The following is a 14,420-nucleotide window of genomic DNA, read 5'->3' on the forward strand; positions in this document are numbered from 1 at the left end:
TCTTCACATTTTTTTAAAAGAAACACTTTTAAAATTAAAAAACTAAATATAAAATAACGTATTTTTTATAAATATTTAATATTAATTTATTATTTTTTTTAAATAATGAAATTGTTTACTCAAATTCAACTTTAGTCATGTGAACTTTAGTAGTTTGTATAAAAAGTTGTCTAAACTAGACGAGTGCAGCTTTGAGAATTGAGAATATTATCCCTCCTACTAAATTGTGTCAGGCTTCCTAAGTTTTATGAAGAAATGAAAATATTTTAATTTTTGTGGCGATTTACATAAAACTAATAAACAGATAAATGTGTAATCAAAATTTGATGAATAGGATAATAGTTTCTTTTAGGGTTAAGTACTGAAATCGTCCCTAAGGTAAGTGGCGAAAATCAAATTCGTCTCCGACGTTTTTTTGTTTTTTTGCTATTAAAATCATCCCGAACATTCAGAAACACTTTAAAATCATTATTTTTCGAATTTTTGGACCAAAATACCCTCATCATCATCATTCTCCTCTTCACCTTCATCACCCCCCACCACCACCACCACCACCACCACAGACACAAACACAAACACCAACACCTTAACCCCACTCCGGTAACCCCTTCTTTTAACATTTATTTTATATGAACAAAAATTTGTAATAATTCAAAAAATTATTATACCTTATGATTAGGGGTGATAAACGGGTTAATCTCATCCTGTCCTGTCCCGCCTCACCTAACAGCGAATTGATAAATTGTCTACTTCGCCTTTTCTAACGACAAGTTAGCGAGCTAAATTCGTCCATTCTTTTTTTATTAATAAATCATTAAATATTAAACAATATATATAATTTCATAATTATTTCAACAAAATTATAATTTTTAAGAACTTAAAAAAATTATAATTTCTAAATTCACAAACATTAAAATCTTTACAATTCTAAATATGTAATAAACATAATCATCAACTAACCAAGTTTTTTGAAACAAAATAATAAAACTAACATTGTAAAAAATAAAACAAACATTGTCCAAAACATATAATTAAACATATTTAAGTCTCTAATAAATCAAACATAGAATATAATCCAAATTATAATTTAGAATATATTCAATTATTATCTTCAATTACAAACAAAAGATTAGGCGGTGCGGGTTAGGCGAATTTTTTAATTATGGTGGTTTCAAATTTTTAACCCGACCCGTCTTTTTTGGCGAGTTACGCGGATCGGCCCGACAGGTTTCAGCCCATTTGCCACCCCTACTTATAATGAATCATCTTGTGTTCATGGGTCAGATTTTGAAATCGACTAATTAGTAGTTGCACGCTTGAATTTGAGTAAGTATTTAAATTAGTTTCTAAAAATTTCACAATTCGTAGGTTTCTCCAATACCAATAATCATTCAGTTCGTGAGTAATTTCTGTATTTAACATTATCACTTTGTGAGTTTTTCTGTAATTAAACAACTAACAATTTGTGGGATTTTTCCCCCTTTAAACATTTTTTTATTACCCTTTCTAAATCTCAACAATTCATGTAATACTTAACCCTAAACACAATCAAGCACTAATTATGTTGCTCATAGATTGCTTTCTTAATTGACATTTATCTTTGCTCTTAAAAGACTCTTTCTTCGATTTTTATCTTTTCTTTAACATTTTATCTTTCTTTTATCTTCTTCTCACTAACATGTTTTTATCATTCCCTAAATATTTTATGAAGGTAATTATGAGATTCTGAGCTTAAAGTTGTCTTCTTAAGACTTTAGAAAAAAAATTACCTTTTCGCCATTATTTTATTATTTTTAATAAAATAATATTATTCATAAAATATAATATTTAATATTTTATTATATATTTTTGAAAATTTACAAAGTGACTCTAAAATTTTATAAAAATTATATTTTGACCCTCTTAACTTTTGATATTTATACTTTAACACACTAAACTTTTAATAATTGCACTTTAACTCCCACTAACACAAAAATATTTATAATTTAGCCCCTCCCAAGATCAAAAAGTTGTTCTTCATTGTTCTTTATCATACTCAAAGTGTTCTTCGTAAATTCTTCAAATTCTTTCTCTAATTCTTACCCATTTTCAATCTTTTCGAGAACCGATTTTTTTTAAAATTCAAATTAAAATTGCAACCACCAAAGTCCTATGATTTTCACTTGATTTTAACACAATTTCAACCTTAATTTGAGGGTTAGGGTTTTCTTTTTTCATCTGCCCAAGAACACAAATTCATAACTTGAATTTCATCATATTTCATCAAATTTTCACCAACTTTTCACCAAGAATCACTCATGTAAACAATCAATTTCAAGCATAACCAAATCATATCATAATCACAAAACTCAAACATAATTAATCAAGATTAATTTCACCAAACCCTATCTTGATTTGCTGCCTCTATTTTCGGCTATGCTTCAAGGTGTTCCTATAGCACTTTTTCCTCCAAAATCACATCAAGAATAACTTTAAATCCTCAAAATCCTAACTGACTGAATCTTCAACCACAAGTTAGGATGAGATTTATCACCTTAATCTTGGTAGAATTTGAAGTTTCTTTACCCTCAAGTCAAGCTAAGCTTGATATCTATAGAAGAACATCAAGAAAACACATGTTTATGCATGTGTTCTTGAACCCGAATTTAAAAGGGAAGAGAACAGCCATCTCACCTTATTTTTAGCCTTGATTAGTCATATAGTTGTGAAGAGAAAGAAGAGAGTATCATTTTGATCGGATTAGAATTTTGATTTGAGTTTTAGTTCAGAAGAAATCAAGTTTTGAAGATCAAGAACCAAGAACTTTTCTTTCTTTTCTCTCTTGAAAATTTTCGGCCAAAATGAGAAAATGAAGTAGCCTTGGAGGTCTTGGGGGTGAAGGAAGATCCGTGATTGGCTGGCTTAGGAGGTGGTTAAAATAATAATAAAATATCTCAGGTGTATAATTACTAAAACTAGATGTATTAGAACACATAGTTAACAACACATCTAAAAAATAATATCTGAGCTACTAGTATAAATGACACTAGTAACATGATTAACATGAGAATAGAAGGTATATGATGAGGCATTAGCATTGCTAAAGTCATCAGAGAGTGCTGGTGTTAACCTGCACTAAAAGACTGTAAACACGGTTAAACTGATCTCCTGTTTTAACTAAAACAGATCAATTAATGTTATAATATTATTCAAGCATCTCTAATATTATATTACTATTTCTCTACTCTCATGAATCGAGTTTGGCTCGTCAAACAAAGACTATGTAAAACCCAAAACATTTGAAAAGTCTTATTATGAACTATGTTCAAATCATATATTTATTTACAGTTTTAATTTCAGAAATTATTTTATTGAAGATAATTAAAGATAGCTTTGATTAATTGAATTTAAAATAAATTAAGGTTCTTATCTAAACTTTATAATTATTGATTATTTTCCTATTTACAACTTAAAGTTTTAGAAATTCGAAAATAATGAGGTTTGACTATTTAAATTAGAATTTTATTTAATTTATAATTATTAAATTATTTTTTATATTTAAATTATAAAGTTAGTAGTTATCAAATAATGAGAATTTTATATGATTTGATTTAAATAATTTATATTTTTATAATTTAATACTTTAAATTTTAGGGATAAAGAGAATTTAAAATTATCTTATTCTAATTAAACACAAAATCTCCAAATAAAAACCCTAATTTGACCTAACCCTAACCCACTCACACAACAGACACAATACACACCACCCACACAGCACACACAAAAGGAAATAAGAAAAGAAAGAAGAAAGGGAAAGGGAAAGGGGGCCGCGGAGAAGAAGGAAAGGAAGAGAGGGGGAGCTGTCCGTGCCACCACCCAGCTCATCGTCGTGCTGGTCTGCCTTCGAGCCGCCGTCGAAGCAGAACCACGAGGAGTGGGGGGAGACCGCGTCAATTCACCGCGAAGCCAGTGCCACCATTGCCCTCATCGCGGACCTCCATCGTCGCGTACTGCCACCGTCACCACCAAGCTCGCCTTCGTCGCCATTGTCGCCGGAAAAGAGAGGGGCGAGCAGGGTTCAATAAGGGATAGCCGAAGGAGGGGAAGAACGGCACTGTTTCGCCATTCCCCGTCGCGGCTGAAGCTCGCCACCACTGCGGCTGCCCGTGCCGCCGTCTGGTCGCGTGGAGGGAGGAAGAGCCGCTAGGTGTCGCCACGCCTTGCCTCCGCCGCCTCTACGCTGGAGACCACCGCTAAATCTTCTGTCTTGGTAAGTGTTTTCATTATGAAAAGTCCTTTTAGTCGTTGTTCTGTTATCTTATGCTGAGGTGTTACGGCGTTGTCTGTCATAGGTTTGAGTATTGGTGCTTGCATGTTGTACTCGGAGTTTGCGGCTGCTTCGTTTTGTTATTTCAGTAGGTAATTATGTTTCAAAAACTCTCGCATTAGTATTCTGTTATGTTTGGTTAAAGATTCTGAGATTTGGTAACATAGGGTCAAGTTCTAGTAGTTACATGTCGCTTTTACGTTGCTGAGATTTTTGCGAAAGTGGTTAGGGGGCTGAGGTTACAGCTCTACCATTGCGAGCCAAGAGGAAACAGAGTTTTATCGCGTAGTTGAATCGCAAACGAGGTAGGGGTGTTTTTCTAAGAACTTATGTTTATATTTTGGAATTGTTATAAATGGATATTGATGTGAGAAAACATAATTTTAGTGATTGTATAAGTCTTATGGATTATCTGGCTGTTTGGATGAATATGGTTGTTGATTTGAATTAAATTATTGATTGATTTTGTTAAACTGGTGGTTGCTGAATTAATTCTTTAAAATTTTGAAAATGAGTTTGATTCGTTGAAAATGATTTGATTTTGAATTAGTTTCCTGGAGTTATGAATTGTTGGAATTAGCTGGATGTTGAATTGATTTGGTTTTGAACCCGTTGGAATGTTGTTTGGAGTTGTCGGAGAATGTTACCAAAAGTGGTTTTAGTTTTGAAAGGAAATTGAATTTTTAAAGAAAAGTGATTCTTGGCAAGATGTGAACTGAATACATTTGTTATTGAAAGTAAATGGGACAAGAATGATTTTGATTATGATTTGAGCCTAATTGATTGTGAATATTATCGAGATTGATGAGATATTGTTTGGAAGGCGTAAGGGTCGGGTTTGTCCCGCTTGCTCTGAATTGTAGGCATAAGGGTCGGGTTCATCCCGCTTATGCTGAGAGATTTGATATTGATGAGATATTGTTTGGTAGGCGTAAGGGCCGAGTTCGTCCCGCTTATGCTGAGTTGTAGGCATAAGGCATGGGGTTTCGTCCCGCTTACGCTGAGATGTGAGGGCTGTGGTAGATGTCCCGCTCACATACTTTCAGTCATAAGAGTGGTCGAGCACTATATCTCTAGAAAAGTGAGCCGGACACTATATCCCTGGGGGTTCCCATTTATAAATGTGACCAAAAGCGACATCTCCTAGGGGATGTGTCGGGTTGGCAGTTGAACCGACGATGTGATATCACAGCTAATAGGACAAGCATTCATCATATGCATCTACGTGACATTGTTTGGGTGTGCATAATGTAATTGGTTAGCCTATGCGAATAATTATGTTTAACTGCTAATTGCTATACTTGATGTAACTGCTTTGATTGTGTTTGAACCTATTTACCTGTGTTTGTGACTGAAATTGGTTGGATTGTAGTGAATTGGATGTTGATTGAGTTGTTTGGGTCTGGGGCCGTGATTGATTATATGATGGGCTGGAGACCGTAATTGGTTTGTGTTTTTGGTTTAGTAAAATATGAAAAATCAAACTGGTTCAGCATAAACTTAATGAACATATGCTTGGAACAGGTTGGTCATTCATACTGTCTAGGAAAACTATTAATATTTTATACAAAAGGAAAAGGTTTGCATTTTGAAGAATTAATAGATTTCTCTTTTAAAAAGGATATTGGATTTTTGAATGTAAACCTTTGGCTTTTGAAAGGATACATAAGAAGAGCAACGATCATTGTACTTTGAAAACAGTTTTATCTTATGTATCTTATTATAGCAATTTCTCTAACCCTCTAGTGAGAACCAGCGAGGACGATGTTCTCACTCCCATACAGGTTTTTTCTTTGCAGGATACGGATGAAGAAGTCACGAAGAGTTTATTTCGTTTCTGTTTATATGATGTATTGTATTGTTTTAGATATTATGTTTTCCCTCACTTTTATCTTTACACATTTTTGTAAGAGGGATAAGAATTTTGATATGAAATACTTGTAAGTTAATACTTATGTATATATATGATTTATGATTTGTAAGTGTGTATTTATGTTTTTAACCTAAAAATTCTTTTCGAAAGATTATACGGTTTTAAGTTTTAAACAGGCTCTTATCTTAGTATTAAATATGTTTTAGTCATCGTAATATCCAAGCAATCAGAGTGGCGCAGCCGTAAATGTGACATTCTGATAGCAAGGGTGTTACATACTAGCTACGGAAACCAGAGTCTAAAACTCCTAACTGAAACGGCTCGAAAACTAGGTTCTTCGTGACTGTGTCATCAGGCTTATCTCAAAAGAGGTTCTTGCTTAGAGATGACATGATGATGATGATGTAGATTGAGGTACTTGATGATGAAGTAGAGGTGCTTGGAGGTGCCTGCTTCATGAACTTTCAGAAAAATAGAGTTTCTTCAGGAAGAGTTTTGTTTTGCAGAAAACTAGGTCGTTACAAGGTACACCATAACAAAATAGTGTAGCTGAAAGGCGGAATCATACTCTTATGAAAATGGTTAATAGCATGATAAATTATAGCAATGTACCTTTATCCTTATGGATGTATGCATTAAAATTCCCTGCGTATCTGCTAAATAAGGTTCTTAGTAAAGCAGTTCTTAAGACACTTTATGAACTATGGATAGGAAGAAAACTCAATTTAAGGCATCTTCATGTTTGGGGCTGCCCAGCAGAAGTAAGAGCATATAATCCACATGAAAAGAAGCTTAATGCAAGAACTATTAGTGGTTACTTCATCGGCTATCCGGCTAAATAAAAAGGGTATATATTTTACTATTCTAATAATAGTACGAGAATAATTGAATCTGAAAATGCTAGGTTTCTTGAAAATGGTCATTTTAGTAGGAGTGAGGAATCACAAAATGTGGATATTCGAGAGAACCATGTAATAACTCCTACACATGATAGTTCTTCTCAAGTTGTTGTTCCTATTGTTGTGTCACAGTTACATAACATGCCAAGGCAAAAATGCAACATTCCAAACTCACTAGATGAACATATAAATATTGAGCCTAACAATGATGTACAAGTCCCAAATGAACAAGTGATAGATGAACCATAAGAAATCTTAAGAAGGTCAGTAAGATAGAAAAGACTAGCAATTTCAGATGATTTTGTGGTTTATTCACTTGAGGAAGAGTGTGACTTAAGCATTGATAAGGATCCAGTATCTTTTAAGCAAGCCATAGAATCTCACAGTTTTGAAAAATGGTTCAATGTTATGAAAGAAAAGTTGAAATCGATAGATGACAATAAAGTTTGTGATCTAGTCGAGTTGCCTAAAAGTTCAAACTGAATTGGTTGTAAATGGGTATTTAAAACCAAACGTGACCCATAAGACAATGTTGAAAGGTATAAGGCTAGACTTGTTGCTAACGGTTACGCTCAAAAGGATGACATTAACTACAAAAAAAACTTTTTTCACGTTTCAAAGAAGGATTCTTTAAGAATTATTATGGCTTTGGTGGCTCATTATGATTTATAACTTCATCAAATGGATGTAAAGACCTTTTTTTTTCAATGGTAACTTAGAAGAAGAGGTTTATATGGACCAATCTCAAGGGTTCTTGAGCACAGAAAAGAAAAATTTAGTATGTAAATTGAACAAGTCAATATATGGACTAAAACAAGCTTCTAGACAATGGTTTATCAAATTTAATGATACTATAGTCATATGATTTTGTGGAGAACACTGTAGATAGGTGTATCTACATGAAAATTTATAGGAGCAAATTTATTATATTGGTCTTATATATTGATGACATACTTCTTGTTGCTAATGATGTTGATTTGTTATATGATGTAAAGAACTTTCTCTCTAATAAATTTGAAATGAAAGATATGGGTGATGCATCCTATGTAATAGGAATAGAAATATTCCGTGATAGACCACAAGGTATATTAGGATTGTCACAGAAAGGATATATAAAAAAGGTGTTAGAGAGGTTTAGAATGGAAAGTTGTTCTTCAGGAATAGTTCTAATTCAAAAAGGAGATAAATTTAGTCAAATGCAATGTCCCAAGAATGAATTAGAACGAAAAGCAATAGAGTCTATTCCTTATGCTTCAATGGTTGGATGTTTGATGTATATTCAGACATGCACTAGACCAGATATAAGTTTTGCTGTTGAGATGTTGAGTCGATATCAAAGTAATTCTGGAATAGACCACTAGAAAGCTGCAAAGAAAGTCCTTAGGTATTTACAAGGCACCAAGAAACATATGCTCACTTACAGAAAATCAGATGACTTTGAAGTGGTTGGCTATTCAGATTCAAATTTTGCTAGATGTATAGACTCGAGAAGGTTAACTTTTGGTTATGTCTTTATGTTAGCTGAAGGAGCTATTTCATGGAAAAGTGCAAAAGAGCCTATCATTGCTACTTCTACTATAGAGACAGAATTTATGGCATGCTTTGAAGCCACAATTCAAACATTGTGGTTGCGGAATTTCATCTCAAGGCTTAGTATCATTGAAAGTATAGCTAAGCCACTAAGGCTTTATTTTGATAATTCTACAGCTGTTTTTTTTCTGAGAATGACAAATACTCTAAGGGTGCAAAACACATGGATTTGAAGTATTTGATAGTTAAGGAAGAAGTACAGAAACAAAAAGTGTCTATTAAGTATATTGGTACTGATATGATGATAGCGGATCCATTAACTAAAGGATTGCCACCCAAAATTTTTCTGGTCATGTAATGCGGATGTGCATAATTGATAAGTCCTTGTTACCATAAAAGTATAATATGTATGACTATATATTTTGTTTATTTGTTATGACACTTGTGAATTCAATTAAAGTTACGTTTCTACTTACTTACTAGTAATCATGTTATGGTAATTACATGCAATGTTTAGAGTGATAACATGTTACTATATATCTCTTAATATACATGTTGAGTTGAGTTGATTTTCTGATACATGGAAGGAACCATATCACTAATAAACGTCTACCACCATGATTCAATTAATTCAATTCAAGTAAGGATGATGATTTGATTATTTCAACATAAAGTATTGTGCATTTATGGTTGTTGAATCTTCAAGTCATCACATAGAACAAATGGGAGATTGTAAGTTATTTTATTAAAATAATAATGTGGTCCATGTAATTAATAAAACTAATTCTAATTATAGTGAGTTAAATATGATGGTTGTTACTCAATGAAAGAAATAGAATTAGTGGAAGTTTTAAAATAATAAAAATAAAAGATATCTCTCCCCTCTCTCTTTAGAATAGAAATATAGAAGTTACAGTTTTTAAAAGTGAGACGTGACAAGAAAAGAAAAATCTCTTTGAAAAATAACAGGTTTTGCTTTTCTCTGTGCCATCAACAAGAAAGTGAAAGAAAAGAAGGAAGAAAGGGGAAAACATTTAGAAACATTAGGAAGTTGCCCAATAGCTCACTTGATTAGAGCGTTGTATGTCCAATTGCCCATAACACAAAGGTCACTGGGAGCAGTGGAAGTATGATGCGTTCATAACCTTCAAATTCCTGAATTAGAACCAAACTCTGACATCAAAGAACAACCATAACTCAAGAATATTCTAACATGGATCCGGATATATTTTGAATTATGCTCTTATGATATGATAATAATAATAAATTTCAAGATCTCCTATTATTGTTAGAAATATTTTTTGTATTAGTTGTAGAAACTGAAACTAACATCTTTGCAGAGAACTTATGACATCCGATGTTTTCCTCGATATATTGCGGACATTTTCAAAGCAATCTCTTGATGATAAAAAAGATATTATCAACGAAATAAGGTTTGGGACTTTAAGCAACATCCCAGCATTGAACCGGAACTATGTTATTCAAATGGAGCTTGTTAGACATTATGATTTTGATAGCAATTGCTTAAGAACTCCATATGCTCCAATCTCAATCACATCAGTAAAGATTGGACAAACTCTAGGTCTAACTTCAATAGGTATTTTTTAGTGCTGTTTTCTAATATTTTTATACTTTGTCTTTAAATTAGTGTGCTAATTTTATTATTTATTTTTTAAATATTTATTTTTAGGTAAAGTTATACCTTCAAAGACTAAAAAATCTGAAATGGCTGAATATATGAAGAATATAATAAGCCTATTCCAGAACAAGTTCCTGTCAGATTTGAGCGATATGGTTCTCCAAACCATTATTGATACTGATAAAAATAGAATAAAGTTTAAAAGAGTATTTGTTCTGTTCATTCAAAAAAGCTTTCTATGCCCAACAGCAGTCTCAAAGATATCTCCAGTTTACTTTCCTACAATTCTGGATATAGAAAACATAATTGAGAAGGACTGGGATAGCCATGTTCACAAATTTCTCATGGAAGGTGTCAAAAGTTTCAGGGAAAGGAACAAAAAATCTGTGGATGGTTGCGTATATGCTCTAATCATCATATACTTCCACAGCAAAAGGTGGGAGTTGAGTCAGGACCTACTACCCCTCAAGGACCATGGTTGTTGTACTAGAATAGGCAAAAATTAGTAGAGAGAAATGAGAATGAATCTAGGAAAGATAGGGTAAGTTTGTGTGCTGATGTCTTTTATTTATGTGCTGTGATATATAATTTGTGTATTGTAGTTTATCATTCATGTGTTGTCTAATTTGTTTAGTTTGATAAATGTCTTGAATAACCATTTGTTTTAAAACCTCATAAAACAAGAGAAAACAATAAGAAAAAGAGCTCGTATGGTGGCCAAAAAGACTGAAAAAACAATAGAAGCTCCTACTTCCACATTTGATTTAGTTATTATAAAATTAAATCTCTTTCTTATGCAATAATTTTAAATGTATTCTTAAAACTAAACAATAAAAGAAAAAAAAAGGTAAAGGACAAAGCCTCAAGAGGCTCAAACAACAACAAAGAAAGCAAGTATATGTACTATAAAACTTTAATTTTGTGTTGTTATCTATTATTTTTGTTCTATGTTTAATTTTTTTGTTGTCTGCAATCATTTTTTAACTGTTATAGGACAAAAGCAACAAAGTCTAAAGAGACTCAAACAAAAAAAATTTAACAAAAAAGAACACAAATGTGGGTAAAAAATAAAGAAGTATGGAAGCTTCAAATGAGTAAGTTTGTTTTGTTTTAAACTCTCATAAAAATTTGTATGTTATTCCTATAATTTTTGTGTTGCTTTAGATCACCACAAGTCATCCCATCAAACGATTATGAACCTTCTAACCCCCAAACAAGCACATATGGAAGAGAACATGACCCCGTCGGTACTCCAACCATGGAAGTTTAATATACTAACTTTCATTTATTTTTGGTGTAAAGTTTGATTTACTATTATCATGTATCTTTGGTTCTTATTCAAATTTGTTTTATGTTTTATTAGAAAGGTTTCCATAGGAAAAAAGAAGACACCAAGAAAAATGCCTGAATAACATTGCAAAATAAAGATCAACAGCCTGCAAAGAAAGCAAAAGAAATAACTCAGGATCAACCCCACAGACCATTTGACTCTCTCAATGAAATACTCAAGAAAAATAAAGACCTCATAGACAAAGAGCTGATTGATATTTTTAAAACGTGAGTTCTCCAATTTTTGTGCTATACTATCTAGTTTATGTGTTATGGTACAATATTTGTGTGTTGATCAGTGTTTTACTATGTTTTAGTCCAACTTAACAAGGCCATCATAATGTTGTTCTCACATTGGAAAATTTAGCAACTACATTTGAAATCCCTTGAGAATTTCTTTACCTTTCTTTAATAAAATTCTGTTTTGCAATTTTCAAGATCTTGATGATCCTTCTTTTGATTACACAAGATGTTTGACTCTAGCATCTAAGTTAACCTATCTTACTAGTGCTTCTATCTAATGTGTTAATATTGATAGATTTTTCTTGAATAGCCACACTATTAATCTTAGAAGCTCCCTGGGTGAAGAAGGGGAGAAAAGTATTGTGGAGCCACTAAAAGACTAGACAGATGCTGCAAAGAGATAAGCTCCCTAGTTTGTGTGCTAGAGTAGATATTTATTGTGCTGTATTTTGTATTTTATGTGCTAAGGAGAAAACTTTGTGTGCTGGTGATATTCTCTTACACTCTTTTATATACATCGATCAAAACTAACATAATACATATTTCAGTCAAAGAGAACAAGTTATAGATGTTTCTCAACATCAACCCCTTTCACATGTAACATCTGGTACTAAAGAGGAAAAGTAAAAAAGTGTTGACCCAACAACAAAAGACCAGACAAATGCTGCTGAGAGGTGAGTTACCTAGTTTGTATGCTAAGTAGGTAATTGTTATGCTGTACTTTGTATTTTATGTATTGAGTAGCAAAATTTATTCTTCAACCAAATTCTATTATTTTTGTATAGTTTAGCTAAAGCTAATCAACCTGATGTTGCTCCTGCATTGTGAATGGTTACAAGTATTGTAACAGAGGATGATTTAGATTTTACATGTCCATCCTTTGACCTTAGACCTTAGAATTCATACACCGTCATCAATTGGGGAAGCAGCCCTGACAAAAGTGGAGCAATAACGAATAGTGCCTACTGAGTCAATTGTTATTGATCAGGTTATACATTCTGAGATTGAACTTGCACTAAAGTTTGCCGAACTCTCTACATCAGAGCTAATACATGTTCCTCAACATCAACCCCTTTCACATGTAACATCTGGTACTGAGAAGAAAAAAAAAGTATTGACCCAACAACAAAAGAGTAGACATATACTGCTGAGAGGTGAGTTACCTAGTTTGTGTGCTAAAGTAGGTAATTGTTGTGCTATATTTTGTATTTTATGTGTTGAGTAGCAAAATTTCTTCTGTGTAACCAAATTTTGTTGTTTTAGTACAATTTAGCTAAATCTAATCAATTGAATATTGCTTTCTGTGTTGCGAATGGTTGTAAGTATTGCAATAGACGATTATTTAGATTTCAAATGCCCATCCTTTGACCTTGGGATTCATACACAATCATCAACTATGAAAGTAGCTCTGACACAACTGGAGCAACGACGAATAGGGCTTGTTGAGTCCATTGTTATCGATTAGGTGATGCATTCCAGGGGTGAAGCCGCACTAAAGGAAAAGCCAGTGCAACTAGCAAAGGAAAAGCCAGTTTTGACACCTACATCAGAGCTAATAGATCAGAGCTACTATTGGGCAATCGATGAAACTGCTTTCCTTAACAATGAGGCCGAAGAGCTTTTCAAGTTAAATGATCCCAACTGCTATTTTGTGGGGGCATAGAGATCATTTCATGTCAATAGCCCTTGGAACATATATTGATCAATTTGTAAGACTCTTTTGTATTTTTTTTTTATATATTTCAGTCTTATTTGAATGTATTTTTTCAAATTAAATGCTATATAAATATATTTTTCTATTTTCTTTGCACAATTTGTTGGGGCATTGTGTTTCATCTAGAACAATAAAAAAAATTAAAAGGTTTACAAAGCAAATATACTGCATACCCCTATTTATAATGATGTGTTACTCAAGACTTTGTGTGTTGTGCTCTATCATTGCTTTTTTTATGTGCTGTGTTTTAATATGTGTGCTGGATTTCATTCTTTGTGCTGTGTTTCAATATTTGTATGTTGAGTTTTATTCTTTGTGTGCTGTGTTTCAGAATTTCAAATTAAAGAACCATAATAGTAAATATATTAATAAGGAAACAAACAAGCATCCCTCAATTAGAAAAGGGCTAACAGATTATATACCCCAACTTGACAGAAAAAAATTGGCAACCAGAACACACTTATTTGCACTAGCTTGCTTTCAAAATCACTGGTGGCTATATGTTTTGGATGTTGAGTGCAATAAACTTTATGTGCTTGACCCTTTGCGAAAACATGTCCAAGCTCTAAAAGAAATGAGATACACAAATTTGCTATAAGTTTTCTATTTTCTATGCTTTGTCTGTAAATTTCTTATTTACTGTTCTAATCAGTTGTATTAATATATTTTTCATTTTATGATTTTCAAAGCATAATCATAAATGAAATGTTAGCACATTCTGGACTAATAAAAGAAGAAGAAATAGTTGACCAACCAGTAACATATGGCGACATTCCAGGGCAGAAAAATAAATACGAACGTTTATCAATTACTTTATTTTTAACATAAGCTATTTGTTACATCCTTCTTATGTAATCTTTTTTTTACGTTTTATCATCTACGATCTA

This window comes from Arachis ipaensis, chromosome B06 (assembly GCF_000816755.2).
Source record: "Arachis ipaensis cultivar K30076 chromosome B06, Araip1.1, whole genome shotgun sequence".
Taxonomy (NCBI): Eukaryota; Viridiplantae; Streptophyta; class Magnoliopsida; order Fabales; family Fabaceae; genus Arachis; species Arachis ipaensis.